The sequence below is a fragment of the Bombus pyrosoma genome, linkage group LG1 (genome assembly GCF_014825855.1).
Source record: "Bombus pyrosoma isolate SC7728 linkage group LG1, ASM1482585v1, whole genome shotgun sequence".
NCBI lineage: Eukaryota > Metazoa > Arthropoda > Insecta > Hymenoptera > Apidae > Bombus > Bombus pyrosoma.
Window position 1 is genome coordinate 12836252 of NC_057770.1, and position 20319 is coordinate 12856570.

The following is a 20319-nucleotide window of genomic DNA, read 5'->3' on the forward strand; positions in this document are numbered from 1 at the left end:
TGTGTAATTGTATGTTGGATGGTTTTTTTAAATGGTTGAATTTACTTTACAAAGTGAAGGTTTGTTTTCTTTCATTTCGAATAAGGATACTTTGTAAACCAAACTATTTCATAAGTTGTAAAATTTGTGAAATAAATTATTTTCTAAATTACGACTAAACAAATTTGTGAAGAAGAAGTTCTTGCAAGTTATGAACATATTTAAAATTGTGTAAATTATAAATTAACTAAGAGAAATAAAACAAAATGGGAAATATCTACCGTATTGTAAAATATAACATGTTCCAAGTGAGTAATAAATTGGTACAACAAGCTTAGAAGGTCAAATGTAATTGGAGTTTATATGGTCTCATATCTGAATAAAAAATGAAAGATTGTTGGTTAACAAGCATTACGTATTTTATGGCTTGATTGAATTAGTGGGAGACAAAAACTGATTGTGTTGTTACTGTCACTTGTTAATCACACGACTTTGCCGAACTACAAATTACGACATTTGTATAAAGATATTTCTTGTCACATGAAAGCTGTATTTAGTATCCAACAAAACTGTATTGTATTTCTGGAAGAAATCTTTTAAGTTCTTTGGAAATTCCGTAAATCACGAGAGTAGATTTTGTTCAAATAGGATTGCAAAGTCTTTAAGAATTCTGTAAGCTGTGTGGTCGCGAGAAAAATAAATGCAATGGAACAAAATGTTACTTAATTCCTGTAGCATTTCACGAAAACATTCAGGTCGAATACCATTCCAGTTCCAACACATTTTAATCTGTTTAACGATCAACTTTAATTTATAGCGTGAGCTGCACCTAATTACGGGATCGAACATTCTTTACTCGATTGCCGTCGTTTATTGATCGCAGTCAATTTTTGAATTGCTTAAAATCATGCCTCCATTAGTAGTTCGAAAAATATTTGGAACGAAACATTTAGCTTTTAGGTCGAATTAAAGTCGTGATTAAGGTCGTGTACACGATTCACTGTGGAATTGCGGATGCCAGGATAATTATGCAATTTAAGAGTTATTTCAGAGTTTTGGTTAAGACTTTTCATAAATTTCTGTGAATGTATAAAAGATGGAAGAATTAATGTTACACGGAGCTTCGTAATTTGTGACATTTTCTAATATTTGGATCTCTAAATTTTATATTTTTAAATTTTTAAATAGAAAATTTCAAATCTTTCAATTTTTTAATCTTGGAACATTAACATTTTTAAATTTTCAAACACTTAAATTATTTGATTTTTTTATATGAAACATTTTAACTTTTCAGTTATTAATAATTTAAAGTTCCAAATTCTATGCTCTTCACGAAGTTTCTGTCTTGAGCGTAAAATATTATTTGAAACCTCAGGACTCGAAACATTACTTTATAACCAAGCCCTGCGAAAACAACAAATCAGCTGTCTTCAAGATAAAAAAAAAGCGAATACGTTCTATAAAGAACGGTGGACAGAAGGAGTTAATAATTAACAATGATAAAGTGCGGGAATTCACCATAGCGAGGAACAGAGAGAAAAACGAATCAGCGCTGTGAAGCTACATAGAAGCCATTAACTGTGGATACAGTCGAAACTAACCTGTCCTGAGTTCGGGAAGGTAAAACTCGCTGTTTCATATTCCCTGTGATCAAATGCACGGCGTCCATTTTATTATGCACTGTGTATCGTGATCGTGGGTCGTTAGTTTGCGCACGAGACGTTTAAAAAAATTATTCATTTAGTAAGTGGTTGCATTAATGTAATTACTGATTCCTGGGGCAACAATTATATGTCATTAAAAACCCGTTCTGCAGTTAAGGTTTTAAAGCTTATCTTTCACTTCATCTGTTTTGATAATCTTTTCAAGTCAAGTCAAGGAAGTATGTTAAGTTCTTTTTTATTATAGATTATATAATGATTATATCGCACGTGTATATACACTGTGTCTCATAATTATAAAACCATCCAAAAATTATCAATTCTTATATTGGTATAAAATATCAATCTTGTAATAAAATAACAAAATTGTTAATAAAATATAGTTACTTAGTCGATACAAATGCGTAAAAATTCTTGGACGTCTATTATTAATTAGAAAACTATCATCCATCCTAAATTTACCACTTAGTATCTATCATCCATATTAATCCTCACAACTATCAAACGATTCTATGATAATGCATCCAAGCGTTTTTCAAATTACCTTCTCTTTGACAAAATATTCTCGCCAAAACAAAAAAAGAAAAAAGAGAAAGAGAAAGAATTTGCTATGCAGCAACATTAAAGCTCGCGGGTCCTGGGTGAGCATTGTTTCGTGGCGAGCCGACAGACTCCCTGGCTGACGGCGCGTTAGCGACAATGGATGTACTGTTGAACGGATGACTTCGTCAAAGGAAACGGAAGCAACGCACGAAAGTTTGGCGAACGAAGCATTCATATGGGCTCTGCTCGACTTTTGTTTTAAGACTTTTGTCAAGCGACCGCGAGTCAACAGACCGACCAAGAACCAACCCTCTCAGCCAACTTTTTGAATCCTGCATTGTGCTTGTTCACAGCCACCATTGTTTCCCATGAACGCGTATGGCGAGCGTAGGGAATTTACTGGTTCGCGTGGTCACCTGGAAATTTTCTTGACACGCATAGGTACGATTCCGAGCGATAAATAAACGTACTTTCTCGTGAAACGCTCTTTCTACGTGTTGCTCGAGAGAACTTTGACGAGGGTAGAAGATTTGCGATCGTTTCTTTTAACGTATTACTTACTTCTGAGTCACGGAATGATTAAGCTTCTGATTTGTGGATCTTAGAGAGAATTTGTGATTTCTGTGAATTTTATTGCGAGTATTTTTAAGAAAATTTAGTAGAATTGCTTTTATGTAAGTTTTCATGAAGGGTAAAGATTCCTTGGTGTATACGTGGATAAAATATGGTTCTTAAGAAAAGCTTTGATATGGAGTATGTTAGAATTTTAATAGAAATGTAATGACTTCCTTATAATATCGTTCTTTTACAGTATTATAGTTAGCTGTATATAAAACATAGCGCACTTTTTCTTATGATATTGTTCAGTCTAAAAGTCGAAGATATGTAGTAGTTACAAAACACATTTTAAGAAAAATGCCAATTACATCTAGTTATAAGTTTACCTTTGAAAAAACATTTTCAAGAAGAACGATTAATAATTTCATAAAATTTACTAAATACACGCGATCTACTTGTAACGTCTCGAAATATGCAGTAACATCTCGGTTAATGCAGCAACCTTAGCAAGTGATAATTGCGAAAGGGATGTTTTTGGCAAGAGTTTAGGCGTACAGCTTAGAACGTGAGTTTGTCGAATACATATACACGTACTTGAAGCGAGTTATTTGTACCCGCTGTACTGTTATTCTATCTAGTTAACATACACACATCTAAAATCTGTTAAACTTGCTTAATTACCCTGAATCAGTACTGTTCAAGTACGGAAATGAAACTACGTATCTATTACCCTACTTCCGAAACCAAGCACACATATACACATATACGTATACACGATTAAGTAATAAATACTATACGTTCAAACGTTACATTGCTCTTACAATATGTATATTGTTCGAAATAATTAGAGGACCAGTTTCCACCTCACTCTGTATTTTATACCTTTGTACTTTATGTTTTATTATTTATATAGTATCGTACAGACAATATGTTAATCTATCAAATTTATATAACTTTTTTGTTTAGTTGATGCAATGGAACTATTTGTAGTAGCGATTTCGCAATTATTTTGAGTAATGTATTTCATTTTATAATGATCATTTCCATCGATCAATTAATTATTTAAAATCGATATTTCATTACTATTTAATACAGGAATAACGCACGTATATATATTAATGAAATATTTATAATAACGTGCGTACTATCTGCTCCACGAGCAATCAAATATTTTCATTTCTTTATGCATTAGTGAGTATTTGGATACAAATCGTGCCATCAATATTCCCTAAGGAACTTCGATATGTTTACATGAGCATTAGTTAATCAGAACGAAACGAACCATTAAATTAGCTTCTGCATTAGTCAGATACAGCAATTTTTCCAAATTTGCTCGGTGGCTCGATTTCCTGCAAGTGAATCGTTACACTCTGTTTTCGACACACATATCCAGCCACAATGGGTGTATACAAACATTCTATAGATGCATAAATATAGATACAACGTAAAGCATATTGTACTTCATTTTCAATATTTCAGATATCGTTCACAATGGACATACAGGCCATGACTTTCGTTGATTCGAGTTTACAATCAAATATCGTATAAATAATATGCAGCATCACTCGAGGCACGTTCGAATGGTTGAAAACGGGCGTTGGTCGATCTTACTGATCGTTCGTTCCATCGAGAAGATTAAACTGTCGCTTTGATTTCGATACGCATGTATCATTGCAAACACACAAATGGAACAGAGCCGCAAATAGGTCTTTTGACTAATCCTTATCCGTTTTTTTTTTATTCCGTGTGAGTGAAATGCGAGTATGCATGATAGATACAAGCGTGGAGAAATGGAGAGACAATGGAAAACCACGAGCTGTTCACGGTTTCGGGACGAATTAGAAGAAATTTTCACCCATTTTTGTTCGCTTGATTTTTTCCGAAATGTATTTTATTTTTGTTCGTAGACGATTGCTTTACTCACTCGACAAAAATGGAAAGAAAAATATATTTCCTTGAAATTGTGCGTTTCTCTATTCTTCGCTCTTTTTCTTTTATTTGATTTGAAAAATAAATTGTTCTGTTTGACGGAATTTTTCTTTCTGAAACTGTCTGTTTTGTCCTTTACTTTATGATAATTATCATATTTCATAGCGATATCATAGTAACTTCCATTTGCAATATCCATAAACGCGTGTTATTTACATAATTGAATTTTTCATTTTGTTTGAGTTGGGTTTTATCCAAATGGAAGCCAAAGCCATCTTCGAAAGTGTAAGCAATATTAAAGAAATCGTAAACTAAAATTAATGTAGGTTACAGTTATTCTTTTAGAATGCTAATACATATATCTGAATTAATTCGATTAAAAATCCACTTCAATAAGAAATTACTAAAAAATAATAAAAAGAATTTGCAAATATGCCGACTGCTTTAGAACGACGAGAAAATAATTTATGTAACGTCGATATGATTTTTCATATTCATTAGATCCCAGTGAAAGCAGAGAAAGCGCTGCTAGGGATATCCGTTGAAAACGTTTATTCTATTCAGGAGAATGTTACTGGACAAGACGGGTGCAAGCAGGAATTTTCGCGTAATGTCACGTTTCACTTACATCGGGAAAAAACCTAAAATCTACGCCTCGTTAGATGGCTATCAGAACACGGCGCATTCATCCTAGGGATACGTCAGAGCTTACTAATCGTGGAAGTGCACATAATCGCTACGCTCCGCGCAGGTCGTCGTACTGAATAATAAATTAATCTCTATAATCTAGCCATCATTACCCGTCATCGTGTCTCTCCTTCGTGACAACTCGCCTCTTCTTCTTCGTTGCTTCCCGTTCAATCAGTCATCGCGTAATTCGATCTAACGGTAAATCAGTCGGCAAAATTTTGTTTCAAACTTATCTATTAAAATTCAAGGGAAGTACCATTTTTAATGATAGATCACAATGATATAAAAATATTGAATGTCGTAAATGTCTTTTCACTATTGACATAAAAGGTATTAAATTTTGTTATGAAAAGTGAAAAAGTTTGAAAATAAAGATATATTGACAGATTTTAATTTTTCAACATATGAATTTTCTTGCAGTGTAAAAGTTTTCAAGTACATCGACACTGAAATTGACATTTTGATTTTGAATATTAATCGCGATCATTTAGAATGCCACAATCACGACGTTATTGGATGTTCGACGTAACGAGAAATTTATCTCCATAATTCAGTAACGTTGTTATTTCCATCAATTTTCTTCTTTGTTTTTCAACCAATTCAGCGTTAATTGGTTTAGATGAGCGATAACGGGTTCCCTTTTATTTACCAATTAAAGTTATCCAGTCGAAAACAAAGCATTTGTTTGAAATATTATTTAACAATTACATTTTATATTTCCTTTTATATTTATTTCTAATAAAATCTAAACTTGTATTTCAATAGAATAGAGAGTATCAAAGATTTTATTTTATCAGAAAGATTTGAAAAATCTTCTGAACTTGTTGCAGGTTTCAAATTATACTTTACTTATTCAAAAAAAACTAAGTACCCAGCATGTTCTTGTCTACAATGAAAGATTATTTTCATTTTGTATTGAAAAAGAATATTTAGATGTCTTTGCAATCATTTTATCATTTATAATTTCCGCGCTATATTACATATTATAACTCCTTAATGGAACAACATATCTACTTCATTAAAGTCAACTAACTTAACTCTTGAATATTATATACATATATCTAACAAACTCACTTACAATTAGTCTCCACCATTATCATTGCATACCACGTACATAAATCTCTCGAGGGCAAGACCATCATCAGAGAAACAAAAGCAAACTAACAAAATGATCATGGTAGCCGAGACACAAGTTAAAACTCAGTGTCCCAGATAATTAAGGAAACGATTACGCTATCCGTATCAAGATCAATTTGTTATCGTTCAGCCGGTGATCTAGCAATTTTGTCGCAATTAGGAACAAACGTTACAGAAATTACTGTCCTTACGCCATGAGAAGACATTATAACGAGTAACAAATTAATCTTTCCACGGCCGTGGTATTACACGCCATCAGGTCCTTCCTTTATTGCCTCTTCCTCGACCGCATCTACTTCGTAGTTGCTTCCACGTACAATTCGTCACTGTACGGAGCGAAGTGATCTCTCTCTCTCTCTTTCTCTCTCTCTCTCTCTCTTTCTCTCTCTCTCTCTCTCTTTCTCTCTCTCTCTTTCTCTCTCTCTTTCTCTCTCTCTCTTTCTCGACGATTTGCTCTAACGGTAACCACCTGTCGTCGTACTTTACTCGGCGAACGAAGCCGTTCAACAAGAACAGACGTTTCCGACAGAAATTATGTCGTCGCCGGAGTCGTTGTAGAAACCTTGTTTAGGCACCGAAAGTAATCAATTTCCTAACAAATAAGTGGAACTCTGAGGATTCAGTTTTCGATACGCACAGTATGTTTTCTTCCATGGATTTCCCCCGCGACGTTCCTTTGATTATCTTTCCAGTTTTCGTTAAACGTACCGATTTTCTCCTTTGTTAAATCACAGCTCGTGTTCGATGAAAGGCATCGTTGCTGAGAGGATTTGAATTCAAGCTTAGTTTCTACCTAGTTCGTATATCTTGTGAATCTTGGATATTTAAGAATAAGTTAAGTTTAAATAATATTATATATATATCTGTACTTCGTGATGGCCGATAAACGATAGTCAGTAGAAGTAAAATTTTTATTAGACCTGCAAAAATGTTTCCACACAAATGTTAAATATTCAGTCAACTATTTTTATGGGATTTCCCCACTTGTTAGAGATATCTTTAATAAAGAAAAAAGAAGTCTGTCTTCTAGAACTGCAAGAATTTGTTTTTCTTCGATTATATATTAAGCTCTCGAGTCTGGTATTACGTACATCGGAAAGAGCTTGTTGCTATTAGATCTTTGTTATAAGCGAAAATGCATTTCGAACCAACCGAGGATTTTGAACGAACGTCGTTTTCAACTTTGATCGAGTGCAACCTCTGTCGATATCTTTTACGTGTGTATGTTCGCGTCTCAGGTGGTATATATACGAGGAACGTGTATATCATAGGAAAATCAGGTCGAGCCGCTGAATCGATTTGTAATAAAACTCAGTTGGGAAATTTTGCGTGGATGTGCGAGTCTCGGAAATTATGCGCGACACGTATAAGATGCACGTTTTAAAATTCCGCGACCAAAGTCTCCACGAGATGTCTAGTGTTTCAAACAATCTTTAATGCTTAAAATTCTGGAGTATATATACAGTGGTTTATGGAAATATTTGAACACCTACCATAAAATATATATACATATATATAGTATATACATATATCGAATCCATTAATTTAATTTTGTTTCTACCAATGCAGGTTACAAAAAGCCCACCTGACAGAAAATACTAAGTAATAAAAGAAGAAGAATAGGATATAAAACAAATTTTCTAATAGTTCTATAATTACAGTTATTTCGTAACCTTTTTCCTCTCAACATTTACCTTCGCTTATCTTTCTTTCCTTCAGCAATTGTAAGTTTTCATTCCATTCGCCTGCAGTTTTGTCGACGCAAAAACGAAGTAATTCATTGCTCCAGTGAGAGAAGAACGACACATGTCTCGAGTGTCTATCCATGCAGTAAGCTCGAAAAGGGTTGGAGAAGAAACAAACGTAAATACTTAAACTGATGACGGTTTCCACTAGTGTTTCCCGGAAGGGATTCAACGTTAGGTCCAGAAGAAGTCCGATCCCTCGCTAAAGACAAACAACGATGCGGTTGTACGATGCTTAAGGGGTCTGCAGTATTTCCGTTTCTTCTGGCTTCTTTTTTCGTTCCGAGCCACTCCGGTAAACAGTTTATCTCGATGCTTTTCTACTTAACGCCAGAAATTGGTTTCGCCTTGTAAACCCCTTTCTATCCGATACTCGCTCCAAAAGGATATTTATGTGCATGTTTATTAACGTGGGTTGCTACTGTTCGATCACTTTAGAACTTGTTTCTTCAAAAGCAAGTGGAAATGAAGCTGAGAAATTGGAAGATATCCTCGCTTTAGAAATTGAAATTGCTTAAGGTTTGGATTTCAAATATTTAGCTTTTACAGGTTTTATTAAATAAGTGATTCAACATATTACACCATACTTTTTATGCAGATATTTACGCTAATATTTTACATATAGTGGCTCACGAAAGTAATTCAAATCCAAACATTTATTACAGACAATTTGTATGAATATATTGTTTGTGTTATACGAAACCTTTTTGAAATTTCATTGAAATATCTTGCAACTTTTGTATACATTCTCGGATTAATTTTAAATTTCACCGATATAATTATAGTCGTATCGCATTGTAGTAATCATTTTATTACATACAGTATGGGAGAGACAGAAATGTTTAGAAATTTACAATTTCAGAATTTTATATCTTTTATAAAAAATTTCTTACACGAGTATTAAACTTACTAATTTCTTATCTTTAACCGATTTTTATACATATTTCTGTTTGCTGACGTAATATGATACTTTTATAATAAACCGCGAATAAGATTGCATCTTATATGGAAATGGAATATGTTATGTGACGAACAAGATTGCATTGAAATGTATTACACGAACGTTTCTTGCTTTATTTAAAGTACCGTCTCGTTTTATTCGTGCAACTAAATCATATATTCTTGATCGTTCGTCGTAAACCAGCTAGAACTTGGCGAATGTCAGAGGGATTTTACAAATATTCGTAACGTCGTTGACAAGTCCGTATTTTCCTATATACGTGATCAATAACGCCGAACGTATTGGTGTTTCATGCAGTATACCATTTTCCTCATAAGTGGAGCGTAAAGTTAAAAAAAAATTCATATATCGCGCCCTTCGTACTTACACAAATCTACGATCGATAAACTTAAGTGACGGAATATTTTATGGGTTAATATTTTTACGAGTCGGAGTAGAGATAAAGTGCATGCACGGAGACACCAATTCGCATAGTGGAGTGTAAAATACTTACAAGCAAATTTCTGCTACTTGTATAACTAGTCAATAAAGTAGCAGAAAGTTGCTTGTAGATATATTTATTTTCATAACAAATCCTTCGACATATGTATGTGTATACCTCATTATGGCTTTTCTGAGTTAGTTTCGAATTTTAAAATTATTCTACAAATTGTAATTGCCTTAAACATGAAAATTTGCCAATAAAATATATTTTTAATAATTTAAGCTTTATTTGCAAATAAATGAAAGATTCAGTAAAGAAATGGTACGAGTGGCAATATTTTTAAATTCGCAAACCTGTAGTTAAAATCGAATAATTCTGTAACAGAGAAATCTACAAGCATTGAAACAATAGTATTATACAGCCGTAATAAAATTCACTATTCTATAGTTATCCCGTTCTTGAAAAATTGCACTTTTATTTACTACTTTTTCACTGAATCTATAAAATAAAAGTATTTTATAGCTGCAATTCTTTTGAAAGTAACTCCTATATGAATAAATAAATCTTGAAGCGTTTAAATAAATGGCTAAATAGTTTAGATAAACTTTCAATAAATAACATTCTGAATACTGGCGCGATCTTATTTTAAGAATCGATAGACTATAGTCAGACAAAAATATCCTTCATCTTCTTTATGCTCCTTATACAGCATTTATGACGAAGCTTTCTTAGAACTAGTGATTCTTGCGATCTTCTAGAGATAAGTCCAAATCCATGCTTCGCTACCGTATTTAAAAACAGCTGCTGCTTGCAATTTCGTCAACACTGCAATATTTTTTCCATGCGATTCGAAATTTAAAATCGAATTGCAATTTTTGCAAACAGTAAATGCTAGTACAGAAATGACTGATTTTTTTTGGAACAATCTTACCTTCAATATTATAACCTGAGGACACATTAGTATAGCATGAATCGATATATAGAGAGACGGTAAAGTTGAACGGGAATTAAAATAAAAACAAAGAAATTTGTAATACAGATAGAATATTGAAATCGAATACATTTACGTTATAATTTCGTTTTTTTTTATTTTGTAAATGGAGTAGTGTTAGTTACAGACTGTCATTTTTTTAAATCATGCGGTATCTTAACACAGAATTGTGATTTTAATTTTAATGGGTTCTCAGTTCTAAGAATAGTCGACCTTCGTTTCTGAATGAATCTTGGTCATATATATATGTGAAATAACTTTCATCTATGTAAAATTTTATCAATACGAAAGTCCAGCAACGAAGATGAAATTTTTTATTTTATCGTACAAATAGATTCGAACAAAATTCATCGGTTCGTATCGTTGGATACTCGCAATCGCCAGTTACTTTTCTACGCAATACGTACGTGTATTATATTTTTACCAATACGAGATTTGATCGGTACGAGAATTTGGAAACAAGAAGAGAATTTTTATTTTATGCAACGTACAACTGGATTCGGGCGGATTTCATTGAATGGCGCTATTGACGCTGAAAATTCAGAATCGCCAGATATTATCGCGTTTCGCAGCCGATAATCCTAAGCCGATGCTCGATAATCCGAGCGTGTACTCGTCGGTCGTGTCTCAGAACGAGTTTTATATTCCCGGAACAGCGTGACCATGGAAGAGGAAGAACGTGCCGTCAGCTGCGTATGATGCGTGTTCTGCATGCGTGAGCAAACAACGACGATAACCATCACCGCCGCCGTCACCGTCGCCGTCGCCGTCGCCGGCAGTCTCGCCCGTTAACGCGTCGTTATCGTCCTAGCTTTTTACTTTCTCGTTATCGTTCAGAAAGAAACAGACACGATACACGCTGGTAGATTCAAAATCGCTTGAAATGAATCGAAATTTCGAATGCATCGTTTGCAATAGTGTTTCACGTAATCTAAAAGATAAGATTTCTTTTTCTCATGACATACGTTATTCGATGAAGAATTGATTTGTGGTTAATGAAATTTTCATAAAGGTTAAGGAGACTGCAGTTCAGATATAGTGAGTGGATGATAAAAAGTAAAATAAATTACACATGGAAGCCCGTGACCTCTGCATTCGTTACGTGTCCCTATGAATGAAAAATCACATGGTTTCCGGTCGATAGAAATCTCGTGTGCCCAGGTCGTGGGAAATATTATGGTCCATGGACTTCAGAAGCTTTTTTTTGAGTTATACATTTATGATATCTGGTATTCGAGTTTCTGATTTTCTGGAGATGTTATCAGCTGGTTATTGATTAGGGTATGTGGTACCATGTCAAGTCGAAGTCGACCTCCTTTTTCATTTTATCTCTTTCGGTTATCGTCTATAAAGAATTGCAGATGTTAATAAATATATTTTCTTAAAATATATTTATTGTTCCAAAAAGTAAGATCTAAATTTAATTAGTTGGATGATTTCCTTGACTACATAAGATCTGGTTCGCACTTCTTATAAAATTCCTCCAGAAATTCTCGTAATTTATGAAACTTTTGTAGAAATTGAGATTCCTATATCCCAAACAACAGTAAAAAATTCAACCTTCTGTTCCCTCGAAATCCTTGGAATCCTTCGAAAGCCCACACAGCAGTATCCTTAAATCCCCCACGGTAGAACAAAAGTTTACACCACCTGCCACAGAACCATCAATTCCAGAACCACCTTGCTCCATCAATATCTCCTGTCCAAAATATTTTATCTCTCACGATTTAGCCACATGTGGAAAATCATTACCGTGATCTCTCCATTCTGTTTGTTTCTCATTCCCATCGAAACACCGTTCGATTCGCTGTCAAACTAGCGACACGAACCTGACGCCACCGCCTCGTTCCAGTGACGATAATGTTCAAGATAGACGCGTTGTAGCGACGATACGATTCCGATCGGCTCGAAACAGTGCAACATTACGGAAGCCCATTGCGACCGTGCATTATCGTGTGAACTTGGACTGGAAACTGGCCTGAATTATGCAGCTACAGCCTGGTCCCCTATGAAGCCTCCTCTCCTACTCTCTCTCTCTCTCTCTCTCTCGCTGTGTTCCTTTGGCTACGTCCGTTTCTCCTCTCGAGGCAAGAACACCCCAGGGACACGCTCTGGCTTCTGCTATAGTAGGAAGCTTGTCTGGCCCGTTATGTTCCGCAATGGCATCGAAGACAGGTTTATTTCTCCCTGCTTAATCACTGGGAAACGCCGGGACCCGGTATATCCAACCGCTTCCTGCCTGCCGGAATTGTTAGACCTTGCGGGAGCCGGCTAGATTAATTGATCCATGGGTCAATTTGTCCGGGTGCGGGGGATATCTGACAAACAGTGAACTTCGCTACTTAACTGACAGCTTAATGTCGTACGATCGTGTAATTCATTCGCATGGAATCGGCCATCTTTAATCTTCCGGTTGGAGGCTCTTTCAAGGCGATGCCTGACATGGCCGATAATCGACGACATTCTGCCAAGGGATTAAGGGATTCGGGCGGATTCGGAGAACGTTTGTCTTGGTTTCCACTAATCCATGTTATGTGAAATTCTTTCCTAAGTTTTACTGATATGTTTATATCGTATTATACTAGGTAGAGACGCGATTTTACGTATTCGCGGATAGCCTTGTGACACGACAAATAATCTATATGTGATGCCGAAATTACAATGGAGAACTCTAGGATCCTGAGAACGTTTGTTTTAGTTTCTTCCAAATTCATAATCTGTGGAATTTTTGCATTACACATTGACGCCGGCGCTGATATTCATGGTTTTCTCCGCGAGGTGGCGTTCGAATTCATTGTCTGCTTCGTGGGATTGCGCTGGGTCACATTAGACTGTTCGACACGACCGCAATTTTTCAACTTTGACCTCAATTTATAGCAAAATTACATAAGCTATACGATTTCTGTTGAGTTCAATGAATTCCGTGGACTTCAACTAATACATTAATATACAATAGTTTGTCAATATCAATTTGCATATATCTATAAATGTTAATTAAAGCTGACGGGACCAGTTTTTGCCCTAATTTTGTATTCTTTTCGATTTTTCTCAAAAAGTAGAGGTCTGACGCGAATTCTGACCATCGCACGCAATTCTGTGAACATTCTTCTATAAGAAACGTTCATAGCGCGAATCAGAAAATTTTTCAATTCCGTACAGGAAAAAAGAATAGTCATGCATGTTCGTCAAAGAATAACGGCGCACGTAAGGAACATGCACGACGAGAATAGTGTTAGGTTACGTTAAATTTTTAAAATGGACTGACAAAAGACCAGTATGTATGCTAGCTACTTGCAAAAATCATAGGCGTGTTATTGTTCAGGGGGTAAAATAATAAATTAAAGCCAGACACTATTTTTTTTTTTATAATGATGCTAAAAAGGGAATTGATCTATCCGATCAGATGTTATCCTATTATAGTTGTTTGCTCAGAACCATAAAATGGTATAAAAAAATTGTAATAGAATTAATATATAGGACTTGCCTAGTAAATCTGTGGTATGTACATAGAAAATGGGGTACTAAAAGTATTAAAATTTTAAAATTTCGCGAAGAAATTATTTATCACCTTTTAAATATAGTGAATCCCCATAGAGAAGAAATGCCAAGTGAAAATGAAGTACTGCCCAAAAACGTTCACATTTTCTGCAGTCGTACCAAGGGCCCGCGAGCAAAACGAAACGGCGGTGTAAAGAAAGTTGTAAACGCATTTCTAGAATAAAAGGCAGAGAGTATGCCGTGAAAAGAATCAAAAATGTAACAACATATTGCGATCGTTGTAAGGGCTAGCTGGCACTCAGCCTAACTTGTTTTAAAAAATTGCCTGAAGAAAGGAAATAATTATGTTAAGTTTATAATATTGAATTGTTATGTTTTTACTATTGTATGTCTGCTTATAATGTTGAGATAAAATAATATAAACCTACTTTGTACTACCTATTTTGTGAAATACATGTGTGACCCATCGCCGCCCCTCGGGACAGACACATGTGACCCGCCGATGGGCTACGCCGCCTCACGGGACAGACACGTGTGACCCGCCGATGGCCCACGCCGGCGTCAACGTGTTAGACATTTTAGTTATGTATAGTCGTTTATATTGCATGGATTTGAATTACTACATGTGAATATGATATGAGATTCGTCAGTCGTTTGTATTTTACAGACTTGGAACGCTGTCGTATATTACAATAGATAGTCACGTACTGAATACGCGATGATAGATATATACGTTTTCAGTACATCGCAATATCCTTTTTTAGAACTGGGAAACCGTAATATATCGAATATATTACATCTGTTATAATATATCTGTAATAATATATTGGAAAATCGTGTTTGACGTAATATTCAATGTTCCGACAATTTCATATCTTCTCGAGAATCCATGAATCTGTTTTCGGTATACTGTGGTCAAGTACTGATGGTATTTCTGTGAAGTATACTTACACTTATTTAATTAAATTCAGTTATGTTTTACGTATCTTTGTTCCCTTTTTTCTCAACTGGTATTTAGTATCCTGGTAAGACGTTCTTTTTTTCACATATATATTTTTTCGATTCAGAATTTCTGCGAAATTAGTTTTGTTGAAGAACGAACAGTGCGTATGAGTTCATACGATTTGCACGTACATAGGGGTATATATTTTATGAATTCGACATGGCGTGCCCGGGGCGCAAGCTGGATTTTACCAGAAAAAGGTCAGCGGAATGTCAACGTTTTACAACCGGATATGTAGCATAGTTTGACGTCATATTTTCTCGTTCAATTTACTTTTTTAAGTCGAATGCAACTGTGGTGCTTGATTTAAAAAAAAGAAGTAATTCGCTTCCGGCTGAAAATTTTCCAGTGCTCTGCGAATCCATATCAATGTTAGGATAAGAAAGAAGATAAGAAGATAAATCAAAATTGTTAGACTACGACTTCAGTTATGAAATTGGAATTTTTTATTCATTATAAAAAATATTTAAAAATGCATATGAAAGTAAAGTACAGAAGTTCGATTCACCTTTCGATTCAACAATACGGCAAAGGTAAAAAAATATGTGGTTATGATACAGAAATAAAGGATTGAAAAGCGTAAAAAAGATTTTCTTCACGAAAAATTTTATTTTAGAAGAAAGCATGTTATACGAATCATTATTGAATTTATTCAGAAGCGGAAATGTACGGTATAATAGGGGATTAGTGATAAAGTCGTGAAAATGCTTTTTTCGTAAAGAGGGACTCTTGTCACTTTTCACCCATAAAAAAAATTGCATCAGACTACAATCTTAACTGTCAAGAGACGAGAAGCAATTTCCTCGCGTGAAATTCGAGAAGCGTGAGGTGAAAAATAAGGGGAAAAAGGGAGAACGTCGCGACTCGAATCGGTTCCATTTCCCGTATATTCGATCAAGATCTCGCGCTAATCGCGACCACGTTCCTGCAACCGAAAGAAAGGTTTTGCATCTCGATCTAACAATCCTTTCCCGAACAAACGAGGCTCCCTATCGACTAGCACGGATGTAACTCGTGTCACGGTAAGTTTCGTCTGAGTACTGCTATTTTGCGTGCTTCTCTGTTTAAAATTCCGCGAGGTGCCGAGATCCGCGATAGAGGAAGAATCGGTTGCGTGTTCTGCATTCGCGTTTCATTCGCAAAATTGCTGCTAGAAACGTAAGGAAGGCGAGATTTTATTAACAGGTGAAGGGAATTGACATTTGATAATTAGCTTTGAGTTTGGCTTTATCTAATTGCTATTCAAATTTCTAATTAACTGTATGTATGGTTTTTAATCTTTTTTATGGATTGTAAGATTTCGTGCTAGAATTTTAGAAGATATTATCCAATAAGTTACTTAGTGATGGATTTAAAGGTTTAGATTTTAAACTTTTACGATGTTTACTAGATGACATACTTGTGATTAAAAAATGTTTCGAACGTGAGTAAACGGGTAATGAGTAAATATGTATATCTTCGAATAAGATTTCCTTCAATAAGTTACATATATCATTTCTTTGATACATTCTCATAATTAGTATAACGTAGTTTTTAAACTATCGGAAACTTTTTTTACTCCAATAACGTTCCACATAAAAAGAGACGAAGAGGGATATCATATGATGATCTAATAATAAATATTTCTACCATATGTATATTTCGTCAATTAGTGTTTGCACACTTGATAATTGAGATAAAATGAACGATCTCTTAAGCACTGACTTAGTGATCTTACAAGATAAAATAGAGATTATTGCCCACGATATGCGATTATCAGTGGTTGCCGAATATAGGAAAGTCGCGATAAACGTAAGAAATTGTTACTCGATAAGAAACTTGGCTTGAATCTAGTTCGCCTCTCGCAGTAACATGTAGGACAGGTCCGATTCTCTCGATTTAATCAGAAGTAACCTATACCATTTCGCTGCTCTCGAGCGTTTACCTGGTTCGAAAAAATTGCATAATTAAAGTGCCTCAGACTTCTGGAAATTAATTCGATTAATTTTACCGAGGAGTCGTATTTGTTATCTGTTAGAGAAATACACTGGATCAAAGCAGGTTCTCGAAAGTTACCCTTTTAAAAAGAAACTATATTCTGTACTCTTCTTTTTTCAAAAACATCTTTGAATTAAAAAATACGTTTTTATTTGTGTATTACTAAATTCAGACACTTTTTCACTGCATTATTTTTTGTAAGTCATGCTTTTTTAAGTCTTCTTTCACTTTTCTTTATAAAAATTGTTGCACATATATTCATCCATGGTTCAGTAACATTTGCAATTTTTTTTAAGAGAAATCATTAAAAATTATAGAACTGGAGTCTAAGTCTTGGAGTATTTAATAAAAACAAACTTGTCTTGACTTCCATTATTTCAGTCATTCCCTTAATCCCGATTAAAAAGCAAGAAGATTTCCAATTAAGATTAAGATTGATTACAATAGAAAAATAATTTTAAAGGCGATTGCGTTTCAAACTTTGTCTATTGCTTTTTTTATTTTTATCTTTTTTCATGTCTTTCGCGAATTGAAAAAAGAAATTAATGCTGAAGAACAAATTTGAGAAGATAAATTATTGTTAAAAGATATTAAAGGATTTAATCTTGTGACTTCAAATAGCACTCTGTATACATACATAATGTTTTAAACCATATTCTTAAAAAGAAAGTACAAAAGGACCTTTTTTGTCAAAATTCTACAATAGAATAGCTTCTTACTTTTTACCAGTCAAATGAAACAACCAATAGCAATAAGAGTCGAACAATTCTCAATTAGTCCGCAGACATTCATCACAGCTCGATAGAACGAGTCTTCTTTGTATCTATTTCTCGCATCCGTTTCGAGAAACGAAATTGCACGATGTTTCCTATCGAGTGGCTCATGTTTTTCGAACGATATGCTTGCTAGATATCGAAACAGACCGCCGTCAGGAAAATTTATTCCACAGCTTCCCCGATGGTATCGATATTGACCTAGCCGCAGATGGAAAAGCTTTCTGCGGCCAACTCGTTCGCCGCGGAAAAGAAAATTAGGAAATCGTTTTACGAGCTGTTCCATCGACAGAGCTGCGTCGTGAAGACACTACATGTTGCCTCAGATATTGTGCAAGAGACACAGATAATCGCAGAGAACACACGTTTTGTTACGAGTGAAACGAGTTTTCGCGAGACAAGTGCACGAGACTAGAATCGATTTGAGAACGAGGTAAACGCTAGTAGAAACTAGTGTAAAACGCGTGTGCGAGAGTAAAATATGATGTCGTCGAAGCGGGCAGGAAGCGCGTTCACGCGTTCTATATCGCGAAGGATCGTGATGAGCGATTTATCGAATGGTTTCTTCTTCTGAGTTTGCGTTCATAGTTATTTGCTAGCTGTGTACTGTTAAGTATATTTAGATTCGATCGTAGGTTCTCACGTTTGATATTTTAATGTTAGTGATTCGATTCCACGATGACAATAATAAAGCCATGGATAAAAATGTAGAAAAATATGCAATGCTTTTTACTGATGTAATTTATACGCTTGTGTTCGGTTGATCAGCTATTGATCAGCGATGTTCGATGGACTACAACAGGTTCGTTTTTAAGCGCAGATGTTCGAGTATTATCAGATATATCGAATCAAAATTCACTACTTTTATTTTACACCAATACGTTTCGCAAACCAGAATAGAACCGAATTATATTTCACAATCACGGAATTGCCACAATTATACATTCGCTCGGAAAGAGGTCTTTGGTTCTAGTGCAACTGACAAGCAATCGATGGCGCGTCGAGACGTCTTCATGGAAACAATTTGAAATTCCACCTCAGAAAACGGAGAAGTCGTGCAAACAAATCGTATATTTACGATCTCGAAAGTACACGAAACTGAAAACGGGCTATTCGTCTCCGAGCTTTTCATGCAAAGCAAAGAGGATTGTTTTTCAAAGACGAAATCCAAGAAAAAGTGGACGTGTTTGGACGTGTATGTGTGTCAACTCGAATAGCGCGTGAAACTCTGGCAAACATCACAATTTTCCAAATTCCGTGAGAAAAACAATCGAACGACTTTATGGAAATAGGAATTTTAGACGATTGTCTGGTGATAGTACAGTTTCAAACGTTAGAGATACGTAGGTACGTGGATGAATCGAGTACTTGACGTTAAAGCGTTGGAAGAAACGTAAAGAAACGAACTTTCATTCAACTTTCTTCGTTTATATCTTTTTAAATATCAAATTCAAATGTTAAGGAACGCATAAAACGTAGTATACGTATAAGATACATTATTAACATGAGGCCTTACTTCCTCAATCCTTGAGAAGTACTGTGAAGAAAAATTTTCACAATTTTTCTTCGTTCCAATTCGACTGGATCTCGAGTGGCGAGGAGAGATTGCGAGTTTAGAATCGCGTAAGACGAGAAACTCCTCACTTTGTGGTTCGTAGGTCCGTATTAATGCTCCTCAACGCTTGTAACTTGCCTCGTTAACCGTGCGCCGGGGATAATCGCCGCGTGGGTTAAGGCAATTTCCTCGGTAATTAATAATACGACGTCCCCTATTTGTTGTGTCAGCGGCAAATTACGTGATTTAGGTAGCCGTCGTGCCGCGATCCGTGTGCAACGACGTGACGCGAGACACAACACAAGGACAGTTCAAGTTACTTCTCCAGACTTTGATTCGTAATGAGAGGGACTCTTGGACAGATTGAGATTGCGCCTCGCTTCGTGTAACTTTACCACAGCGGCATTCCCTTTACCGCTGAAGCTATTTCTCGTAAACGATATAATTAAACGGCTATTCTGCCAGAATACGTGGTTATGTTTTATAATAAAACACGTAAAAGTTTTTACGATACGAGAATAGCATATGATTATGAAGTAACTGGTACCAATGTGAATCTCATTACCAGCGTTTTGGCATAATTATGGAAAGTTCCAAGTGGGTATATGAATCTTATACTTGAATATTAACGATCAATTTTAAGGCAAAGTGAAAATTATTGGTGTGTAGTATATCATTAAACGAGTTTGAAATATAAGTTACTGAAATAATTTCGAGAGAAATTATTATTATATAGAGATAAGGATCTGGTAGATCACTCAGTTTCTCTAGTTTTTCAACGTTTCCGTAATATAAGCTGTAATACAATAATAAAGAATTGTTAAAATATCATTTCTAAAATAAATATAATAAAATAAAATATATTACATATTAATATATTATTGATGTAATAAAA

The 20319-nt window shown here is 35.0% G+C and overlaps 1 protein-coding gene across 10 annotated transcripts in view; it reads left to right on the top strand.

Moving 5' to 3' along the window:
* LOC122565710 (protein eva-1) overlaps positions 1–20319 on the top strand; it is a 328494-nt gene that overhangs the window by 37307 nt on the left and 270868 nt on the right. The window lies entirely within an intron of this gene.